Below are 20,466 nucleotides of genomic sequence, written 5' to 3'. Positions count from 1 at the left end.
GTGAGCGTACGTGTTTGGGTAAGGGTTAGTGTTAGCGTACGGGTTAGGATTAGGGGACAGGTAAGGGTAAGACTTCGGGTAAGGGTTAGGGTTAGTGTTAGGGTTAGGGTTAGTGTTAGGGGACGGGGACGGTTTAGGGTACAGGTTAGGGTATAACAACGGTTTAGGGTGAGCGTACGTGTTAGGATACTGGTTAGTGTTAGCGTATGGGTTAGGATTCGGCGACGGTTTAGGGTAAGGCTTCGGGTAAGGGTTAGGGTTAGGGTTAGGGTTAAGGTTAGGGTTAGGGGACGGGGACGGTTTAGGGTACAGGTTAGGGTATGACAACGCTTTAGGGTGAGCGTACGTGTTAGGGTACAGTTTAGTGTTAGCGTATGGTTTAGGATTAGGGGACGGGTTAGGGTAAGGCTTCGGGTAAGGGTTAGGGTTAGGGTTAAGGTTAGCGTTAGGGTTAGGGAACGGGGACGGTTTAGGGTACAGGTTAGGGTACGACAACGGTTTAGGATGAGCGTACGTGTTAGGGTACGGTTTAGTGTTAGCGTACGGGTTAGGATTAGGGGATGGATTAGAGTAAGACTTCGTGTAAGGGTTAATATTAGGGTTAGGGTTAGCGTTAGAGTTAGGGGACGGGGACGGTTTAGGGTAAAGGTTAGGGTACGACAACGGTTTAGGGTAAGCGTACGTATTAGGGTACGGGTTAGTGTTAGCGTACGGGTTAGGATTAGGGGACGTGTTAGGGTTAGGGTTAGGGTTAGGGGACGGGGACGGGTACGGGGACGGTTTAGTATTCAGGTTAGCGTACGACAACGGTTTAGGGTGAGCGTACGTGTTAGGGTATGGGTTAGTGTTAGCGTACGGGTAGGATTAGGGGACGCGTTAGGGCAAGGCTTCGGGTAAGGGTTAGGGTTAGGGTTAGGGTTAGGGGACAGGGATGGTTTAGGGTACATGTTAGGGTAGGACAACCGTTTAGGGTGAGCGCACGTGTTAGGGTACGAGTTAGTGTTAGCGTATGGGTTAGGATTAGGGGACGGGTTAGGGTAAGGCTTCGGGTAAGGGTTAGGCTTAGGGTTAGGGTTAGGGGACGGGTACGGTTTAGGGTACAGGTTAGGGTACGACAACGGTTTAGGGTGAGCGTACGTGTTAGGGTACGGGTTAGTGTTAGCGTACGGGTTAGAATTAGGGGATGGTTTAGGGTAAGGATTCGGGTAAGGGTTAGGCTTAGGGTTAGGGTTAGGTTTAGGGTTAGGGGACGGGGACGGTTTAGGGTACAGGTTAGGATATGACAATGGTTTAAGGTGAGCGTACCTGTTAGGGTACGGGTTAGTGTTAGCGTACGGGTTAGGATTAGGTGACGGGTTAGGGTAAGTCTTCGGGTAGGGGTTAGGGTTAGGGTTAGGGTTAGGGTTAGGGGACGGGGACGGTTTAGGGTACAGGTTAGGGTACGACAACGGTTTAGGGTGAGCGTACGTGTTAGGGTACGGGTTAGTGTTAGGTTACGGGTTAGGATTAGGGGACGTGTTAGGGTAAGGCTTCGGGTAAGGGTTAGGGTTAGGGTTAGGGTTAGCGTTAGGGTTACGGGACGGGGACGATTTAGGGTACAGGTTAGGGTAACAACGGTTTAGTGTCAGCGTACGTGTTAGGGCACGGGCTAGTGTTAGTGTACGGGTTAGGATTAGCGGACGGGTTAGAGGAAGGCTTCGGGTAAGGGTTAGGGTTAGGGTTAGGGTTAGCGTTAGGATTAGGGAATGGGGACTGTTTATGGTACAGGTTAGGGTACGACAACGGTTTAGGTTGAGCATACGTGCTAGGGTACTGGTTAGTGTTAGCGTACGGGTTAGGATTAGGGGAGGGTCAGGGTAAGGCTTCGGGTAAGGGTTAGGGTTAGGGTTAGGGGACGGGGATGGGGACGGGGACGGTTTAGTGTTCAGGTTAGGGTACGAAAAGGGTTTAGGTTGAGCGTACGTGTTAGGATATGGGTTTGTGGTAGCGTATGGGTTAGGATTAGGGGACGGGTTAGGGTAAGGCTTCGGGTAAGGTTTAGTGTTAGGGTTAGGGTTATGGTTAGGGGACGGGGACGGTTTACGGTACAGGTTAGGGTACGACAATGGTTTATCGTGTGCGTATGTATTAGGGTACGGGTTAGTGTTAAAGTACGGGTTAGGATTAGGGGACGGGTTAGGGTAAGGCTTCGGGTAAGGGTTAGGCTTAGGCTTAGGGTTAGCGTTAGGGTTAGGGGATGGGGACGGTTTAGGGTACAGGTTAGGGTACGACAACGGTTTAGGGTGAGCGTACGTGTTAGGTTACGGGTTAGTGTTAGCGTACGGGTTAGGATTAGGGGATGGGTTAGGTTAAGGCTTTGGGTAAGGGTTAGGGTTAGGGTTAGGGTTAGGGTTAGGGTTAGGGGACGGGGACGGTTTAGGGTACAGGCTAGGGTACGACAACGGTTTAGCGTGAGCGTACGTGTTAGAGTACGGGTTAGTGTTAATGTACGGGTTAGGATTAGGGGAAGGGTTAGGGTAAGGCTTCGGGTAGGGGTTAGGGTTAGGGTTAGGGTTAGGGTTAGGGGACGGTGACGGTTTAGGGTACAGGTTAGGGTACGACAAACGTTTAGGGTGAGCGTACCTGTTAGCGTACGGGTTAGTGTTAGTGTACGGGTTAGGATTAGGGGACGGGTTAGGGTAAGGCTTCGGGTAAGGGTTAGGGTTAGGGTTAGGGTTAGGGTTAGGGTTAGGGGATGGGGACAGTTTAGGGTACAGATTAGGGTACGACAACGGTTTAGGGTGAGCGTACGTGTTAGGGTACGGGTTAGTGTTAGGTTACGGGTTAGGATTAGGGGACGGGTTAGGGTAAGGCTTCGGGTAAGGGTTAGCGTTAGGGTTAGCGTTAGCGTTAGGATTACGGGACGGGGAGATTTAGGGTACAGGTTAGGGTAACAACGGTTTAGTGTGAGCGTACGTGTTAGGGTACGGGTTAGTATTAGCGTACGGGTTAGGATTAGCGGACGGGTTAGAGGAAGGCTTTGGGTAAGGGTTAGGGTTAGGGTTAGGGTTAGCGTTAGGATTAGCGGACGGGGACTGTTTATGGTACAGGTTAGGGTAAGGCAACGGCTTAGGTTGAGCATACGTGTTAGGGTACTGGTTAGTGTTAGCGTACGGGTTAGGATTAGGGGAGGGTTTGGGTAAGGCTTCAGGTAAGGGTTAGGGTTAGGGGACGGGGCAGTTTAGGGTACAGTTTAGGGTAAGACAACGGTTTAGGGTGAGCGTACGTGTTAGGGTACGGTTTAGTGTTAGCGTACGGGTTAGGATTAGGGGACGGTTTAGGGTACAGTTTAGGGTAAGACAATGGTTTAGGGTGAGCGTACGTGTTAGGGTACGGTTTAGTGTTAGCGTAAGGGTTAGAACTAGGGGACGGGTTAGGGTAAGGCTTCGGGTAAGGGGTACGGTTAGGCTTAGGGTTAGTGTTAGGGGACGGGGATGGTTTAGGGTACAGGTAAGGGTACGACAACGGTTTAGGGTGAGCGTACGTGTTAGGGTACGGGTTACTGTTAGCGTACGGGTTAGGATTAGTGGACGGGTTAGGGTAAGGCTTCGGGAGAGTGTTATGGTTAGGGGTAGGGTTAGGGTTAGGGTTAGGGGACGGTTTAGGGTACAGGTTATGGTACGACACGGTTTAGGGTGAGCGTACGTGTTAGTGTACGGGTTAATGGTAGCGTACGAGTTAGGATTAGGGGACAGGTTAGGGTAAGGCTTCGGGTAAGGGTTAGGTTTAGGGTTAGGGTTAGGGGACGGGGACGGTTTAGGGTACAGGTTTGGGTGCGACAACGGTTTAGGGTGAGCGTACGTGTTAGGGTACAGATTAGTGTTAGCGTACGGGTTAGGATTAGGGGATGGGTTAGCGTAAGGCTTTGGGTAAGGGTTAGGTTTAGGGTTAGGGTTAGCGTTAGGGTTAGGGGATGGGGACGGTTTAGGGTACAGGTTAGGATACGACAACGGTTTCGGGTGAGCGTACGTGTTAGGGTACGGATTAGTGTTAGCGTACATGTTAGGATTAGGGGACGGGTTAGGGTAAGGCTTCGGGTAAGGGTTAGGGTTAGGGTTAGGGTTAGGGGACGGAGACGGTTTAGGGTACAGGTTAGGGTACGACAACGGTTTAGGGTGAGCGTACGTGTTACGATACGGGTTAGTGTTAGCGTACGGGTTAGGATTAAGGGACGGGTTAGGGTAAGGCTTCGGGTAAGGGTTAGTGTTAGGGTTAGGGTTAGGGTTAGGGTTAGGGTACGGGGACGCTTTAGGGTACAGGTTAGGGTACGACAACGGTATAGGGTGAGCGTACGAGTTAGGGTATGGGTTAGAGTTAGCGTACGGGTTAGGATTAGTGGACGGTTAAGGGTAAGGCTTCGGGTAAGGGTTAGGGTTAGGGTTAGGTTTAGGGTTAGGGTTCGGGGACGGGGACGCTTTAGGGTACAGGTTAGGTTACGACAACGGTTTAGCGTGAGCGTACGTGTTAGGGTACGGGTTAGTGTTAGCGTACGGGTTAGGATTACGGAACAGGTTAGGTTAAAGCTTTGGGTAAGGGTTAGGGTTAGCGTTAGGGTTAGGGTTAGGGTTAGGGTTAGGGTTAGGGTTAGGGGACGGGGACGGTTTAGGGTACAGGTTAGTGTATGACAACGGTGTAGGGTGAGCGTACGTCTTAGGGTACGGGTTAGTGTTAGCGTACGGGTTAGGTTTAGGGGATGGGTTAGTGTAAGGCTATGGGTAAGTTTTAGGGTTAGGGTTAGGATTAGGGTTAGGGGACGGAGACGGTTTAGGGTACAGGTTAGGGTACGACAACGGTTTAGAGTGAGCGTACGTGTTAGGTTACGGGTTACTGTTAGCGTACGGGTTAGGATTAGGGGAGGGGTTAGGGTAAGGCTTCAGGTAAGGTTTATGCTTAGGGTTAGGGTTAGCGTAAGGGTTAGGGGACGGGGACGGTTTAGGGTACACGTTAGGGTACGACAACGGTTTCGGGTGAGCGTACGTGTTAGGTTACGTGTTAGTGTTAACGTACGGGTTAGGATTAGGGGACGGGTTAGGGTAAGGCTTCGGGTAGGGGTTAGTGTTAGGGTTAGTGCAAGCGTTAGGGTCAGGGGATGGGGACGGTTTAGGGTACAGGTTAGAGTACGACAACGGTTTTGTGTGAGCGTACGTGTTAGGGTATGGGTTAGTATTAGCGTACGGGTTAGGATTAGGGATCGGGTTAGGGTAAGGCTACGTGTAAGTGTTAGGTTTAGGGTTAGGTTTAGGGTTAGGGTTAGGGTTAGGGTTAGGGTTAGGGGACGGGGATGCTTTAGGGTACGGGTTAGGGTACAACAACGGTTTACGGTTAGCGTACGTGTTAGGGTACGGGTTAGGGTTAGCGTATGGTTTTGGATTAGGGGACGGGTTAGGTTAAGGCTTCGGGTAAGAGTTAGGGTTAGTGTTTGGGTTAGGGTTAGGGGATGGGGAAGGTTTAGGGTACAGGTTAGGGTACGACAATGGTTTAGGGTGAGCGTACGTGTTAGGGTACGGGTTAGTGTTAGCGTACGGGTTAGGATTAGGGGTCGGGTAACGGTAAGCCTTCAGGTAAGGGTTAGGGTTTGGGTTAGGCTTAGGGTTAGGGTTATGGTTAGGGGACGGTTTAGGGTACAGGTTAGGGTACGCCAACGGTTTAGGGTGAGCGTACGTGTTAGGGTACGGCTTAGTGTTAGCGTACGGGGTAGGATTAGGGGACGGGTTAGGGTAAGGCTTCGGTTAAGGGTTATAGTTAGGGTTAGGTTTAGGGGACGGGGACGGTTTAGGGTACAGGTTAGGGTATGACAACGTTTTATGTTGAGCGTACGTGTTAGGGTATGGGTTAGTGTTAGCGTACGAGTTAGGATTAGGGGACGGGTTAGGGTAAGGCTTCGGGTAAGGATTAGTGTTAGGGTTAGGGTTAGGGATAGGTGACGGGGACGGTTTAGGGTACAGGTTAAGGTACGACAACGGTTTAAGGTGAGTGTACGTATTAGGGTACGGGTTAGTGTTAGCATACGGGTTAGGATTAGGGGACGGGTTAGGGTAAGGCTTCGGGTAAGGGTTAGGGTTAGAGTTAGGGTTAGCGTTAGGGTTCGGGGACGGGGACGCTTTAGGGTACAGGTTAGGGTACGACAAAGGTTTAGGGTGAGCGTACGTGTTAGGGTACGGGTTAGTGTTAGCGTACGGTTTAGGATTACGGGACAGGTTAGGGTAAGGCTTCCGGTAAGGTTTAGGGTTAGGTTAGGGTTAGGGTTAGTTTTAGGTTTAGGGTTACGGGACGGGGACGGTTTAGGATACAGGTTAGTGTACGACAACGGTGTAGGGTGAGCGTACGTGTTAGGGTACGGTTTAGTGTTAGCATACGGGTTAGGATTAGGGGATGGGTTAGGGTAAGGCTATGGGTAAGGGTTAGGGTTAGGGTTAGGGTTAGGGGACGGGGACCGTTAGGGTACAGGTTAGGGTACGACAACGGTTTAGGGTGAGCGTACGTGTTTGGGTACGGGTTAGTGTTAGCGTACGGGTTAGGATTAGGGGACAGGTAAGGGTAAGACTTCGGGTAAGGGTTAGGGTTAGTGTTAGGGTTAGGGTTAGTGTTAGGGGACGGGGACGGTTTAGGGTACAGGTTAGGGTATAACAACGGTTTAGGGTGAGCGTACGTGTTAGGGTACGGGTTAGTGTTAGCGTACGGGTTAGGATTAAGGGAGGGTAAGGGTAAGGCTACGGGTAAGGGTTAGGCTTAGGGTTAAGGTTAGCGTTAGGGTTAGGGGACGGGGAGGGTTTAGGGTACAGGTTAGGATACGACAACGGTTTCGGGTGAGCGTACGTGTTAGGGTACGGGTTAGTGTTAGCGTACCGGTTAGGATTAGGGGACGGGTTAGGGTAAGGCTTCGGGTAAGGGTTAGGGTTAGGGTTAGGGTTAGCGTTAGGGTTAGGGGATGGGGACGGTTTATGGTACAGGTTAGAGTACAACAACGGTTTTGGGTGAGCGTACGTGTTACGGTATGGGTTAGTGTTAGCGTACGTGTTAGGATTAGCGGACGGGTTAGGGTAAGGCTTCGGGTAAGTTTTAGGGTTAGGGTTAGGGTTAGGGTTAGTGTTAGGGTTAGGGGACGGGGATGGTTTAGGGTACGGGTTAGGGTACGACTACGGTTTAGGGTGAGCGTACGTGTTATGGTACGGGTTAGGGTTAGCGTATGGTTTAGGATTAGGGGACGGGTTAGGTTACGGCTTTGGGTAAGGGTTACGGTTAGGGTTAGGGTTAGGGTTAGGGGACGGGGAGGCTTTAGGGTACAGGTTAGGGTACGACAATGGTGTAGGGTGAGCGTACGTGTTAGGGTACGTGTTAGTGTTAGCGTACGGGTTAGGATTAGGGGATGTTTTAGGGTAAGGCTATGGGTAAGGATTAGGGTTAGGGTTAGGCTTAGGGGACGGGGACGGTTTAGGGTAGAGGTTAGGGTACGACAACGGTGAAGGGTGAGCGTACATGTTAGGGTACGGTTTAGTGTTAGCGTACGTGTTAGGATTAGGGGATGGGTTAGGGTAAGGCTTCGGGTAAGGGTTAGGGTTTGGGTTAGGTTTAGGGTTAGGGTTAGGGGACGGGGATGGTTTAGGGAACAGGTTAGGGTACAACAACGGTTTAGGGTGAGCGTACGTGTTAGGGTACGTGTTAGTGTTAGCGTACGGGTTAGGATTAGGGGACAGGTTAGGGGAAGGCTTCCGGTAAGGGTTAGTGTTAGGGTTAGGGTTAGTGTTAGGGGACAGGGACAGTTTAGGGTACAGTTTAGGGTATGACAACGGTTTAGGGTGAGCGTACGTGTTAGGGTACGGGTTAGTGTTAACGTACGGGTTAGGATTAGGGGACGGGTTAGGGTAAGGCTTCGGGTAGGGGTTAGTGTTAGGGTTAGGGCAAGCGTTAGGGTCAGGGAATGGGGACGGTTTAGGGTACAGGTTAGAGTACGACAACGGTTTTGTGTGAGCGTACGTGTTAGGGTATGGGTTAGTATTAGCGTACGGGTTAGGATTAGGGGTCGGGTTAGGGTAAGGCTTCGTGTAAGTGTTAGGTTTAGGGTTAGGGTTAGGGTTAGGGTTAGGGGACGGGGATGCTTTAGGGTACGGGTTAGGGTACGACAACGGTTTACGGTTAGCGTACGTGTTAGGGTACGGGTTAGGGTTAGCGTATGGTTTTGGATTAGGGGACGGGTTAGGTTAAGGCTTCGGGTAAGAGTTAGGGTTAGTGTTAGGGTTAGGGTTAGGGGATGGGGAAGGTTTAGGGTACAGGTTAAGGTACGACAACGGTTTAAGGTGAGTGTACGTATTAGGGTACGGGTTAGTGTTAGCGTACGGGTTAGGATTAGGGGTCGGGTAACGGTAAGCCTTCAGGTAAGGGTTAGGGTTTGGGTTAGGCTTAGGGTTAGGGTTATGGTTAGGGGACGGTTTAGGGTACAGGTTAGGGTACGCCAACGGTTTAGGGTGAGCGTACGTGTTAGGGTACGGCTTAGTGTTAGCGTACGGGGTAGGATTAGGGGACGGGTTAGGGTAAGGCTTCGGTTAAGGGTTATAGTTAGGGTTAGGTTTAGGGGACGGGGACGGTTTAGGGTACAGGTTAGGGTATGACAACGTTTTATGTTGAGCGTACGTGTTAGGGTATGGGTTAGTGTTAGCGTACGAGTTAGGATTAGGGGACGGGTTAGGGTAAGGCTTCGGGTAAGGATTAGTGTTAGGGTTAGGGTTAGGGATAGGTGACGGGGACGGTTTAGGGTACAGGTTAAGGTACGACAACGGTTTAAGGTGAGTGTACGTATTAGGGTACGGGTTAGTGTTAGCATACGGGTTAGGATTAGGGGACGGGTTAGGGTAAGGCTTCGGGTAAGGGTTAGGGTTAGAGTTAGGGTTAGCGTTAGGGTTCGGGGACGGGGACGCTTTAGGGTACAGGTTAGGGTACGACAAAGGTTTAGGGTGAGCGTACGTGTTAGGGTACGGGTTAGTGTTAGCGTACGGTTTAGGATTACGGGACAGGTTAGGGTAAGGCTTCCGGTAAGGTTTAGGGTTAGGTTAGGGTTAGGGTTAGTTTTAGGTTTAGGGTTAGGGGACGGGGACGGTTTAGGATACAGGTTAGTGTACGACAACGGTGTAGGGTGAGCGTACGTGTTAGGGTACGGTTTAGTGTTAGCGTACGGGTTAGGATTAGGGGATGGGTTAGGGTAAGGCTATGGGTAAGGGTTAGGGTTAGGGTTAGGGTTAGGGGACGGGGACCGTTAGGGTACAGGTTAGGGTACGACAACGGTTTAGGGTGAGCGTACGTGTTTGGGTACGGGTTAGTGTTAGCGTACGGGTTAGGATTAGGGGACAGGTAAGGGTAAGACTTCGGGTAAGGGTTAGGGTTAGTGTTAGGGTTAGGGTTAGTGTTAGGGGACGGGGACGGTTTAGGGTACAGGTTAGGGTATAACAACGGTTTAGGGTGAGCGTACGTGTTAGGATACTGGTTAGTGTTAGCGTATGGGTTAGGATTCGGCGACGGTTTAGGGTAAGGCTTCGGGTAAGGGTTAGGGTTAGGGTTAGGGTTAAGGTTAGGGTTAGGGGACGGGGACGGTTTAGGGTACAGGTTAGGGTATGACAACGCTTTAGGGTGAGCGTACGTGTTAGGGTACAGTTTAGTGTTAGCGTATGGTTTAGGATTAGGGGACGGGTTAGGGTAAGGCTTCGGGTAAGGGTTAGGGTTAGGGTTAAGGTTAGCGTTAGGGTTAGGGAACGGGGACGGTTTAGGGTACAGGTTAGGGTACGACAACGGTTTAGGATGAGCATACGTGTTAGGGTACGGTTTAGTGTTAGCGTACGGGTTAGGATTAGGGGATGGATTAGAGTAAGACTTCGTGTAAGGGTTAATATTAGGGTTAGGGTTAGCGTTAGAGTTAGGGGACGGGGACGGTTTAGGGTAAAGGTTAGGGTACGACAACGGTTTAGGGTAAGCGTACGTATTAGGGTACGGGTTAGTGTTAGCGTACGGGTTAGGATTAGGGGACGTGTTAGGGTTAGGGTTAGGGGACGGGGACGGGTACGGGGACGGTTTAGTATTCAGGTTAGCGTACGACAACGGTTTAGGGTGAGCGTACGTGTTAGGGTATGGGTTAGTGTTAGCGTACGGGTAGGATTAGGGGACGCGTTAGGGCAAGGCTTCGGGTAAGGGTTAGGGTTAGGGTTAGGGTTAGGGGACAGGGATGGTTTAGGGTACATGTTAGGGTAGGACAACCGTTTAGGGTGAGCGCACGTTTTAGGGTACGAGTTAGTGTTAGCGTACGGGTTAGGATTAGGGGACGGGTTAGGGTAAGGCTTCGGGTAAGGGTTAGGCTTAGGGTTAGGGTTAGGGGACGGGTACGGTTTAGGGTACAGGTTAGGGTACGACAACGGTTTAGGGTGAGCGTACGTGTTAGGGTACGAGTTAGTGTTAGCGTACGGGTTAGAATTAGGGGATGGTTTAGGGTAAGGATTCGGGTAAGGGTTAGGCTTAGGGTTAGGGTTAGGTTTAGGGTTAGGGGACGGGGACGGTTTAGGGTACAGGTTAGGATATGACAATGGTTTAAGGTGAGCGTACCTGTTAGGGTACGGGTTAGTGTTAGCGTACGGGTTAGGATTAGGTGACGGGTTAGGGTAAGTCTTCGGGTAGGGGTTAGGGTTAGGGTTAGGGTTAGGGTTAGGGGACGGGGACGGTTTAGGGTACAGGTTAGGGTACGACAACGGTTTAGGGTGAGCGTACGTGTTAGGGTACGGGTTAGTGTTAGGTTACGGGTTAGGATTAGGGGACGTGTTAGGGTAAGGCTTCGGGTAAGGGTTAGGGTTAGGGTTAGGGTTAGCGTTAGGGTTACGGGACGGGGACGATTTAGGGTACAGGTTAGGGTAACAATGGTTTAGTGTCAGCGTACGTGTTAGGGCACGGGCTAGTGTTAGTGTACGGGTTAGGATTAGCGGACGGGTTAGAGGAAGGCTTCGGGTAAGGGTTAGGGTTAGGGTTAGCGTTAGGATTAGGGGATGGGGACTGTTTATGGTACAGGTTAGGGTACGACAACGGTTTAGTTTGAGCATACGTGCTAGGGTACTGGTTAGTGTTAGCGTACGGGTTAGGATTAGGGGAGGGTCAGGGTAAGGCTTCGGGTAAGGGTTAGGGTTAGGGTTAGGGGACGGGGATGGGGACGGGGACGGTTTAGTGTTCAGGTTAGGGTACGAAAAGGGTTTAGGTTGAGCGTACGTGTTAGGGTATGGGTTTGTGGTAGCGTATGGGTTAGGATTAGGGGACGGGTTAGGGTAAGGCTTCGGGTAAGATTTAGTGTTAGGGTTAGGGTTATGGTTAGGGGACGGGGACGGTTTACGGTACAGGTTAGGGTACGACAATGGTTTATCGTATGCGTATGTATTAGGGTACGGGTTAGTGTTAAAGTACGGGTTAGGATTAGGGGACGGGTTAGGGTAAGGCTTCGGGTAAGGGTTAGGCTTAGGCTTAGGGTTAGCGTTAGGGTTAGGGGATGGGGACGGTTTAGGGTACAGGTTAGGGTACGACAACGGTTTAGGGTGAGCGTACGTGTTAGGTTACGGGTTAGTGTTAGCGTACGGGTTAGGATTAGGGGATGGGTTAGGTTAAGGCTTTGGGTAAGGGTTAGGGTTAGGGTTAGGGTTAGGGTTAGGGTTAGGGTTAGGGGACGGGGACGGTTTAGGGTACAGGCTAGGGTACGACAACGGTTTAGCGTGAGCGTACGTGTTAGAGTACGGGTTAGTGTTAATGTACGGGTTAGGATTAGGGGAAGGGTTAGGGTAAGGCTTCGGGTAGGGGTTAGGGTTAGGGTTAGGGTTAGGGTTAGGGGACGGTGACGGTTTAGGGTACAGGTTAGGGTACGACAAACGTTTAGGGTGAGCGTACCTGTTAGCGTACGGGTTAGTGTTAGTGTACGGGTTAGGATTAGGGGACGGGTTAGGGTAAGGCTTCAGGTAAGGGTTAGGGTTAGGGTTAGGGTTAGGGTTAGGGGATGGGGACAGTTTAGGGTACAGATTAGGGTACGACAACGGTTTAGGGTGAGCGTACGTGTTAGGGTACGGGTTAGTGTTAGGTTACGGGTTAGGATTAGGGGACGGGTTAGGGTAAGGCTTCGGGTAAGGGTTAGCGTTAGGGTTAGCGTTAGCGTTAGGATTACGGGACGGGGAGATTTAGGGTACAGGTTAGGGTAACAACGGTTTAGTGTGAGCGTACGTGTTAGGGTACGGGTTAGTATTAGCGTACGGGTTAGGATTAGCGGACGGGTTAGAGGAAGGCTTTGGGTAAGGGTTAGGGTTAGGGTTAGGGTTAGCGTTAGGATTAGCGGACGGGGACTGTTTATGGTACAGGTTAGGGTAAGGCAACGGCTTAGGTTGAGCATACGTGTTAGGGTACTGGTTAGTGTTAGCGTACGGGTTAGGATTAGGGGAGGGTTTGGGTAAGGCTTCAGGTAAGGGTTAGGGTTAGGGGACGGGGCAGTTTAGGGTACAGGTTAGGGTAAGACAACGGTTTAGGGTGAGCGTACGTGTTAGGGTACGGTTTAGTGTTAGCGTACGGGTTAGGATTAGGGGACGGTTTAGGGTACAGTTTAGGGTAAGACAATGGTTTAGGGTGAGCGTACGTGTTAGGGTACGGTTTAGTGTTAGCGTAAGGGTTAGAACTAGGGGACGGGTTAGGGTAAGGCTTCGGGTAAGGGGTACGGTTAGGCTTAGGGTTAGTGTTAGGGGACGGGGATGGTTTAGGGTACAGGTAAGGGTACGACAACGGTTTAGGGTGAGCGTACGTGTTAGGGTACAGGTTACTGTTAGCGTACGGGTTAGGATTAGTGGACGGGTTAGGGTAAGGCTTCGGGAGAGTGTTATGGTTAGGGGTAGGGTTAGGGTTAGGGTTAGGGGACGGTTTAGGGTACAGGTTATGGTACGACACGGTTTAGGGTGAGCGTACGTGTTAGTGTACGGGTTAGTGGTAGCGTACGAGTTAGGATTAGGGGACGGGTTAGGGTAAGGCTTCGGGTAAGGGTTAGGTTTAGGGTTAGGGTTATGGGACGGGGACGGTTTAGGGTACAGGTTTGGGTACGACAACGGTTTAGGGTGAGCGTACGTGTTAGGGTACAGATTATTGTTAGCGTACGGGTTAGGATTAGGGGATGGGTTAGCGTAAGGCTTTGGGTAAGGGTTAGGTTTAGGGTTAGGGTTAGCGTTAGGGTTAGGGGATGGGGACGGTTTAGGGTACAGGTTAGGATACGACAACGGTTTCGGGTGAGCGTACGTGTTAGGGTACGGATTAGTGTTAGCGTACATGTTAGGATTAGGGGACGGGTTAGGGTAAGGCTTCGGGTAAGGGTTAGGGTTAGGGTTAGGGTTAGGGGACGGAGACGGTTTAGGGTACAGGTTAGGGTACGACAACGGTTTAGGGTGAGCGTACGTGTTAGGATACGGGTTAGTGTTAGCGTACGGGTTAGGATTAAGGGACGGGTTAGGGTAAGGCTTCGGGTAAGGGTTAGTGTTAGGGTTAGGGTTAGGGTTAGGGTTAGGGTACGGGGACGCTTTAGGGTACAGGTTAGGGTACGACAACGGTATAGGGTGAGCGTACGAGTTAGGGTATGGGTTAGAGTTAGCGTACGGGTTAGGATTAGTGGACGGTTAAGGGTAAGGCTTCGGGTAAGGGTTAGGGTTAGGGTTAGGGTTAGGTTTAGGGTTAGGCGACGGGGACGGTTTAGGGTACAGGTTAGGGTACGACAACGGTTTAGGGTGAGCGTACGTGTTAGGGTACAGATTAGTGTTAGCGTACGGGTTAGGATTAGGGGACGGGTTAGGGTAAGACTTTGGGTAAGTGTTAGGGTTAGGGTTAGGGGACGGGGACTCTTTAGTGTACAGGTTAGGGTATGAAAACGGTTCAGGGTGCGCTTACGTGTTAGGTTATGGGTTAGTGTTAGCGTACGGGTTAGGATTAGGGGACGGGTAAGTGTAAGGCTTCGGGTAAGGGTTAGGCTTAGGTTTAGGTTTAGCGTTAGGCTTAGGGGACGGGGACGGTTTAGGGTAGAGGTTAGTGTACGACAACAGTTTAGGTTGAGCCTATGTGTTAGGTTACGGGTTAGTGTTAGCGTACGGGTTAGGATTAGGGGACGGTTTAGGGTAAGGCTTCGGGTAAGGGTTAGGGTTAGGTTTGGGTTTAGCGTTAGGATTAGGGGACGGGGATGGATTAGGTTACAGGTTAGGGTACTACAACGGTTTAGGGTGAGCGTACGTGTTAGGGTACGGGTTAGTGTTAGCGTACGGGTTAGGATTAGGGGACGGGTTAGGGTAAGGTTTCGGTTAAGGGTTATAGTTAGAGTTAGGGTTAGGGGACGGGGACGGTTTAGGGTACAGGTTAGGGTATGACAACGTTTTATGTTGAGCGTACGTGTTAGGGTATGGGTTAGTGTTAGCGTACGAGTTAGGATTAGGGGACGGGTTAGGGTAAGGATTCGGGTAAGGATTAGTGTTAGGGTTAGGGTTAGGGATAGGTGATGGGGACGTTTTAGGGTACAGGTTAGGGTACGACAACGGTTTAAGGTGAGTGTACGTATTAGGGTACGGGTTAGTGTTAGCGTACGGGTTAGGATTAGGGGACGGGTTAGGGTAAGGCTTCGGGTAAGGGTTAGGGTTAGAGTTAGGGTTAGCGTTAGGGTTCGGGAACGGGGACGCTTTAGGGTACAGGTTAGGGTACGACAAAGGTTTAGGGTGAGCGTACGTGTTAGGGTACGGGTTAGTGTTAGCTTACGGTTTAGGATTACGGGACAGGTTAGGGTAAGGCTTCCGGTAAGGTTTAGGGTTAGGTTAGGGTTAGGGTTAGTTTTAGGTTTAGGGTTAGGGGACGGTGACGGTTTAGGATACAGTTTAGTGTACGACAACGGTGTAGGGTGAGCGTACGTGTTAGGGTACGGGTTAGTGTTAGCGTACGGGTTAGGATTAGGGGATGGGTTAGGGTAAGGCTATGGGTAAGGGTTAGGGTTAGGGTTAGGGTTAGGGGGCGGGGACGATTTAGGGTACAGGTTAGGGTACGACAACGGTTTAGGGTGACCGTACGTGTTAGGGTACGGGTTAGTGGTAGCGTATGGGTTAGGATTAGGGGACGGGTTAGAGTAAGGCTTCGGGTAAGGGTTAAGGTTAGGTTTAGGGTTAGGGGACGGAGACGGGGACGGTTTAGGGTACAGGTTAGGGTACGACAACGGTTTAGTGTGAGCGTACGTGTTAGGGTACATGTCAGTGTTATCGTACGGGTTAGGATTAAGGGATGGGATAGGGCAAGGCTTCGGGTAAGGGTTAGGGTTAGGGTTAGGGTTAGGGATAGGGGATGGGGACGGGGACGGTATAGGGTACAGGTTAGTGTACGACAACGGTTTAGGGTGAGCGTACGTGTTAGGGTATATGTTAGTGTTAGCGTATGGGTTAGGATTAGGGGACGGGTTTGGGCAAGGCTTTGGGTAAGGGTTAGGGTTAGGGTTAGGGGACAGGGACGGTTTAGGGTACAGGTTAGGGTAGGGCAAAGTTTTAGGGGTTGCGTACGTGTTAGGGTACAGGTTAGTGTTAGCGTACGGGTTAGGATTAGGGGATGGGCTAGTGTAAGGCTTCGGGTAAGGGTTAGGGATAGGGTTAGGGTTAGGGGACGGGGACGGTTTAGGGTACAGGTTAGGGTACGACAACGGTTGAGGGTGAGCGTACGTGTTAGGGTATGGGTTAGTGTTAGCGTACGGGTTAGGATTGGGGGACGGGTTAGGGTAAGGCTTCGGGTAAGGGTTAGGCTTAGGGTTAGGGTTAGGGTTAGTGGACGGGGACGGTTTAGGGTACAGGTTAGGATACGACAATGCTTTAGGGTGAGCGTACGTGTTAGGGTACGGGTTAGTGTTAGCGTACGGTTTAGGATTAGGTGACGGGTTAGGGTAAGGCGTCGTGTAGGGGTTTGCGTTAGGGTTAGGGTTAGGATTAGGGGACGGGGATGGTTTAGGGTACAGGTTAGTGTACGACAACGATTTAGGGTGAGCGTACGAGTTAGGGTACGGGTTAGGGTTAGCGTACGGGTTAGGATTAGTGGACGGTTTAGGGTAAGGCTACGGGTAAGGGTTAGGTTTAGGGTTAGGGTTAGGGTTAGGGTTAGGGTTAGGGGACGGGGACGGTTTAGGGTACAGGTTAGTGTACGACAACGGTGTGGGTGAGCGTACCTGTTAGGGTACGGGTTAGTGTTAGCGTACAGTTTAGAATTAGGGGATGGGTTAGGGTAAGGCTATGGGTGAGGATTAGGGTTAGGGTTAGGGTTAGGGTTAGGGAACGGGGACGGTTTAGGGTACAGGTTAGGGTACGACAACGGTTTAGGGTGAGCGTACGTGTTAGGGTAGGGGTTAGTTTTAGCGTACATGTTAGGATGAGGGGACGGGTTAGGGTTAGGCTTTGGGTAAGGGTTAGGGATAGGGTTAGGGTTAGGGTTAGGGGACGGGGACGGTTTAGGCTACAGGTCAGGGTACGACAACGGTTTAGGGTTAGCGTACGTGTTAGGGTACGGGTTAGTGTTAGCGTATGTGTTAGGATTAGTGGACGGGTTAGGGTAAGGCTTCGGGTAAGGTTTAGGGTTAGGGTTAGTGTTAGGGTTCGGGGACGGGGATGCTTTAGGGTACAGGTTAGGGTACGACAACGGTTTAGGGTGAGTGTACGTGTTAGGGTACGGGTTAGTGTTAGCGTACGGGTTATGATTACGGGACAGGTTAGGGTAAGGCTTCGGGCAAGGGTTAGGATTAGTGTTAGGGTTAGGGTTAGGGTTAGGGGACGGGGATGGTTTAGGGTACAGGTGAGTGTACGACAACGGTGTAGGGTGAGCGTACGTGTTAGGGTACGGGTTAGTGTTAGCGTACGGGGTAGAATTAGGGGATTGGTTAGGGTAAGGCTATGGTTAAGGGTTAGGGTTAGGTTTAGGGTTAGGGTTAGGGGACGGGGACGGTTTAGGGTACAGGTTAGGGTACGACAATGGTTTAGGGTGAGCGTACGTGTTAGGGTACGGGTTAGTGTTAGCGTACGGGTTAGGATTAGGGGACAGGTCAGGGTAAGACTTCGGCTAAGGTTTAGGGTTAGGGTTAGCGTTAGGGTTAGTGTTAGGGGATGGGGACGGTTTAGGGTACAGGTTAGGGTACGACAACGGTTTAGGGTGAGCGTACGTATTAGGGTTCGGGTTAGTGTTAGCGTACGGGTTAGGATTAGGTGAAGGGTTAGGGTAAGGCTTCGGGTAAGGGTTATGCTTAGGGTTAGGGTTAGCTTTAGGGTTAGGGGATGGGGACGGTTTAGGGTACAGGTTAGGGTACGACAACGGTGTAGGGTGAGCGTACGTGTTAGAGTACGGGTTAGTGTTAGCGTACGGGTTAGGATTAGGGGACGGGTTAGGGTAAGGCTTCGGGTAAGCGTTAGGGTTAGGGTTAGGGTTAGTGGACGGAGACGGTTTAGGATACAGGTTAGGGTACGACAAAGTTTTATGGTGAGCGTACGTGTTAGGATACGGGTTAGTGTTAGCGTACGGGTTAGGATTACGGGACGGGTTAGGGTAAGGCTTCGGGTAAGGGTTAGGGTTAGGGTTAGGGTTAGGGTTAGGCGACGGGGACGGTTTAGGGTACAGGTTAGGGTACGACAACGGTTTAGGGTGAGCGTACGTGTCAGGGTACAGATTAGTGTTAGCGTATGGGTTAGGATTAGGGGACGGGTTAGGGTAAGACTTTGGGTAAGTGTTAGGCTTAGGGTTAGGGGACGGGGACGTTTTAGTGTACAGGTTAGGGTATGAAAACGGTTCAGGGTGCGCTTACGTGTTAGGTTATGGGTTAGTGTTAGCGTACGGGTTAGGATTAGGGGACGGGTAAGGGTAAGGCTTCGGGTAAGGGTTAGGCTTAGGTTTAGGTTTAGCGTTAGGCTTAGGGGACGGGGACGGTTTAGGGTAGAGGTTAGTGTACGACAACAGTTTAGGTTGAGCCTATGTGTTAGGTTACGGGTTAGTGTTAGCGTACGGGTTAGGATTAGGGGACGGTTTAGGGTAAGGCTTCGGGTAAGGGTTAGGGTTAGGATTGGGTTTAGTGTTAGGGTTAGGGGACGGGGACGGTTTAGGTTACAGGTTAGGGTACTACAACGGTTTAGGGTGAGCGTACGTGTCAGGGTACGGGTTAGTGTTAGCGTACGGGTTAGGATTAGGGGCGGGTTAGGCTAAGGCTTCGGGTAAGGGTTATGGTAAGGGTGAGGGTTAGGGTTAGGGGACAGGGACGGTTTAGGGTACAGGTTAGGGTACGACTACGGTTTAAGGTGAGCGTACATGTTAGGTTACGGGTTAGTGTTAGCGTACGGTTTAGGATTAGGGGACGGATTAGGGTAAGGCTTCGGGTAAGGGATAGGGTTAGGCTTAGGGTTAGGGTTAGGGTTAGGCGACGGGGACGGTTTAGGGTACAGGTTAGTGTACAACAAAGGTGTAGGGTGAGCGTACGTGTTAGGGTACGGGTTAGTGTTAGCTTACGGGTTAGGATTAGGGGATGGGTTAGTGTAAGGCTTCGGGTAAGGGTTAGGGTTAGGGTTAGGGTTAGGGATAGGGGACGGGGACGGTTTACGGTACACGTTAGGGTACGACAACGGTTTAGGGTGAGCGTACGTGTTAGGATACGGGTTAGTGTTAGCGTACGGGTTAGGATTACGGGACGGGTTAGTGTAAGGCTTCGGGTAAGGGTTAGGGTTAGGGTTAGGGGACGGGGACGGGGACGGGGACGGTTTAGGGTACAGGTTAGGGTACGACAACGGTTTAGGGTGAGCGTACGTGTTAGGGTACCGGTTAGTGTTAGCGTATGGCTTAGGATTAGGCGACGGGTTAGGGTAAGGCTTCGGGTAAGGGTTAGGGTTAGGGTTAGGGTTAAGTTTAGGGTTAGGGGACGGGGACGGTTTAGGGTACAGGTTAGGGTACGACAACGGTTTAGGGTGAGCGTACGTGTTAGGGTACAGTTTAGTGTAAGCGTATGGTTTAGGATTAGGGGACGGGTTAGGGTAAGGCTTCGGGTAAGGCTTAGGGTTAGGGTTAAGGTTAGCGTTAGGGTTAGGGAAAGGGGACGGTTTAGGGTACAGTTTAGGGTACGACAACGGTTTAGGATGAGTGTAAATGTTAGGGTACTGGTTAGTGTTAGCGTACGGGTTAGGAATAGGGAAGGGTTAGGGTAAGGCTTCGGGTAAGGGTTAGGGTTAGGGTTAGGTGACGGGGACGGGGACGGTTTAGTGTTCAGGTTAGGGTACGACAATGGTTTAGGGTGAGCGTACGTGTTAGGGTATGGGTTTGTGTTAGCGTACGGGTTAGGATTAGGCGACGGGTTAGGGTAAGGCTTCGGTTAAGGGTTAGTGTTAGGGTTAGGGTTATGGTTAGGGGACCGGGATGGTTTATGGTACAGGTTAGTGTACGACAAAGGTTTATCGTGTGCGTACGTGTTAGGGTACGGTTTAGTGTTAATGTACGGGTTAGGATTAGGGGACGGGTTAGGGTAAGGCTTCGGGTAGGGGTTAGGGTTAGGGTTAGGGTTAGGGTTAGGGTTAGGGGATGGGGACGGTTTAGGGTACAGATTAGGGTACGACAACGGTTTAGGGTGAGCGTATGTGTTAGGGTACGGGCTAGTGTTAGGTTACGGGTTAGGATTAGGGGACGGGTTAGAGTAAGGCTTCGGGTAAGGGTTAGATTTAGGGTTAGCGTTAGCGTTAGTGTTACGGGACGGGGACGATTTAGGGTACAGGTTAGGGTAACAACGGTTTAGTGTGAGCGTACGTGTTAGGGTATGGGTTAGTGTTAGCATACGGGTTAGGATTAGCGGACGGGTTAGAGGAAGGCTTCGGGTAAGGGTTAGGGTTGGGGTTAGGGTTAGCGTTAGGATTAGGGGACGGGGACTGTTTATGGTACAGGTTAGGGTAAGGCAACGGTTTAGGTTGAGCGTACGTGTTAGGGTACTGGTTAGTGTTAGCGTACGGGTTAGGATTAGGGGAGGGTTTGGGTAAGGCTTCGGGTATGGGTTAGGGTTAGGGTTAGGGTTAGGGGACGGGGACGGGGACGGGCACGATTTAGTGTTCAGGTTAGGGTACGAAAACGTTTTAGGGTGAGCGTACGTGTTAGGGAATGGGTTTGTGGTAGCGTACGGGTTAGGATTAGGGGACGGGTTAGGGTAAGGCTTCGGGTAAGGTTTAGTGTTAGGGTTATGGTTATGGTTAGGGGACGGGGACGGTTTACGTTACAGGTTAGGGTACGTCAACGGTTTATCGTGTGCTTACGTATTGGGGTATGGGTTAGTGTTAACGTACGGGTTAGTATTAGGGGACGGTTTAGGGTAAGGCTTCTGGTGAGGGTTAGGGTTAGGGTTAGGGTTAGGGTTAGGGGACGGGGATGGTTTAGGGT

This window comes from Delphinapterus leucas, chromosome 4, assembly GCF_059928025.1.
Source record: "Delphinapterus leucas isolate spDelLeu-1000000601 "Yukka" chromosome 4, BTC_Dleu_Yukka2, whole genome shotgun sequence".
In the NCBI taxonomy this organism is placed as follows: domain Eukaryota; kingdom Metazoa; phylum Chordata; class Mammalia; order Artiodactyla; family Monodontidae; genus Delphinapterus; species Delphinapterus leucas.
This window is presented reverse-complemented; position numbering follows the sequence as displayed.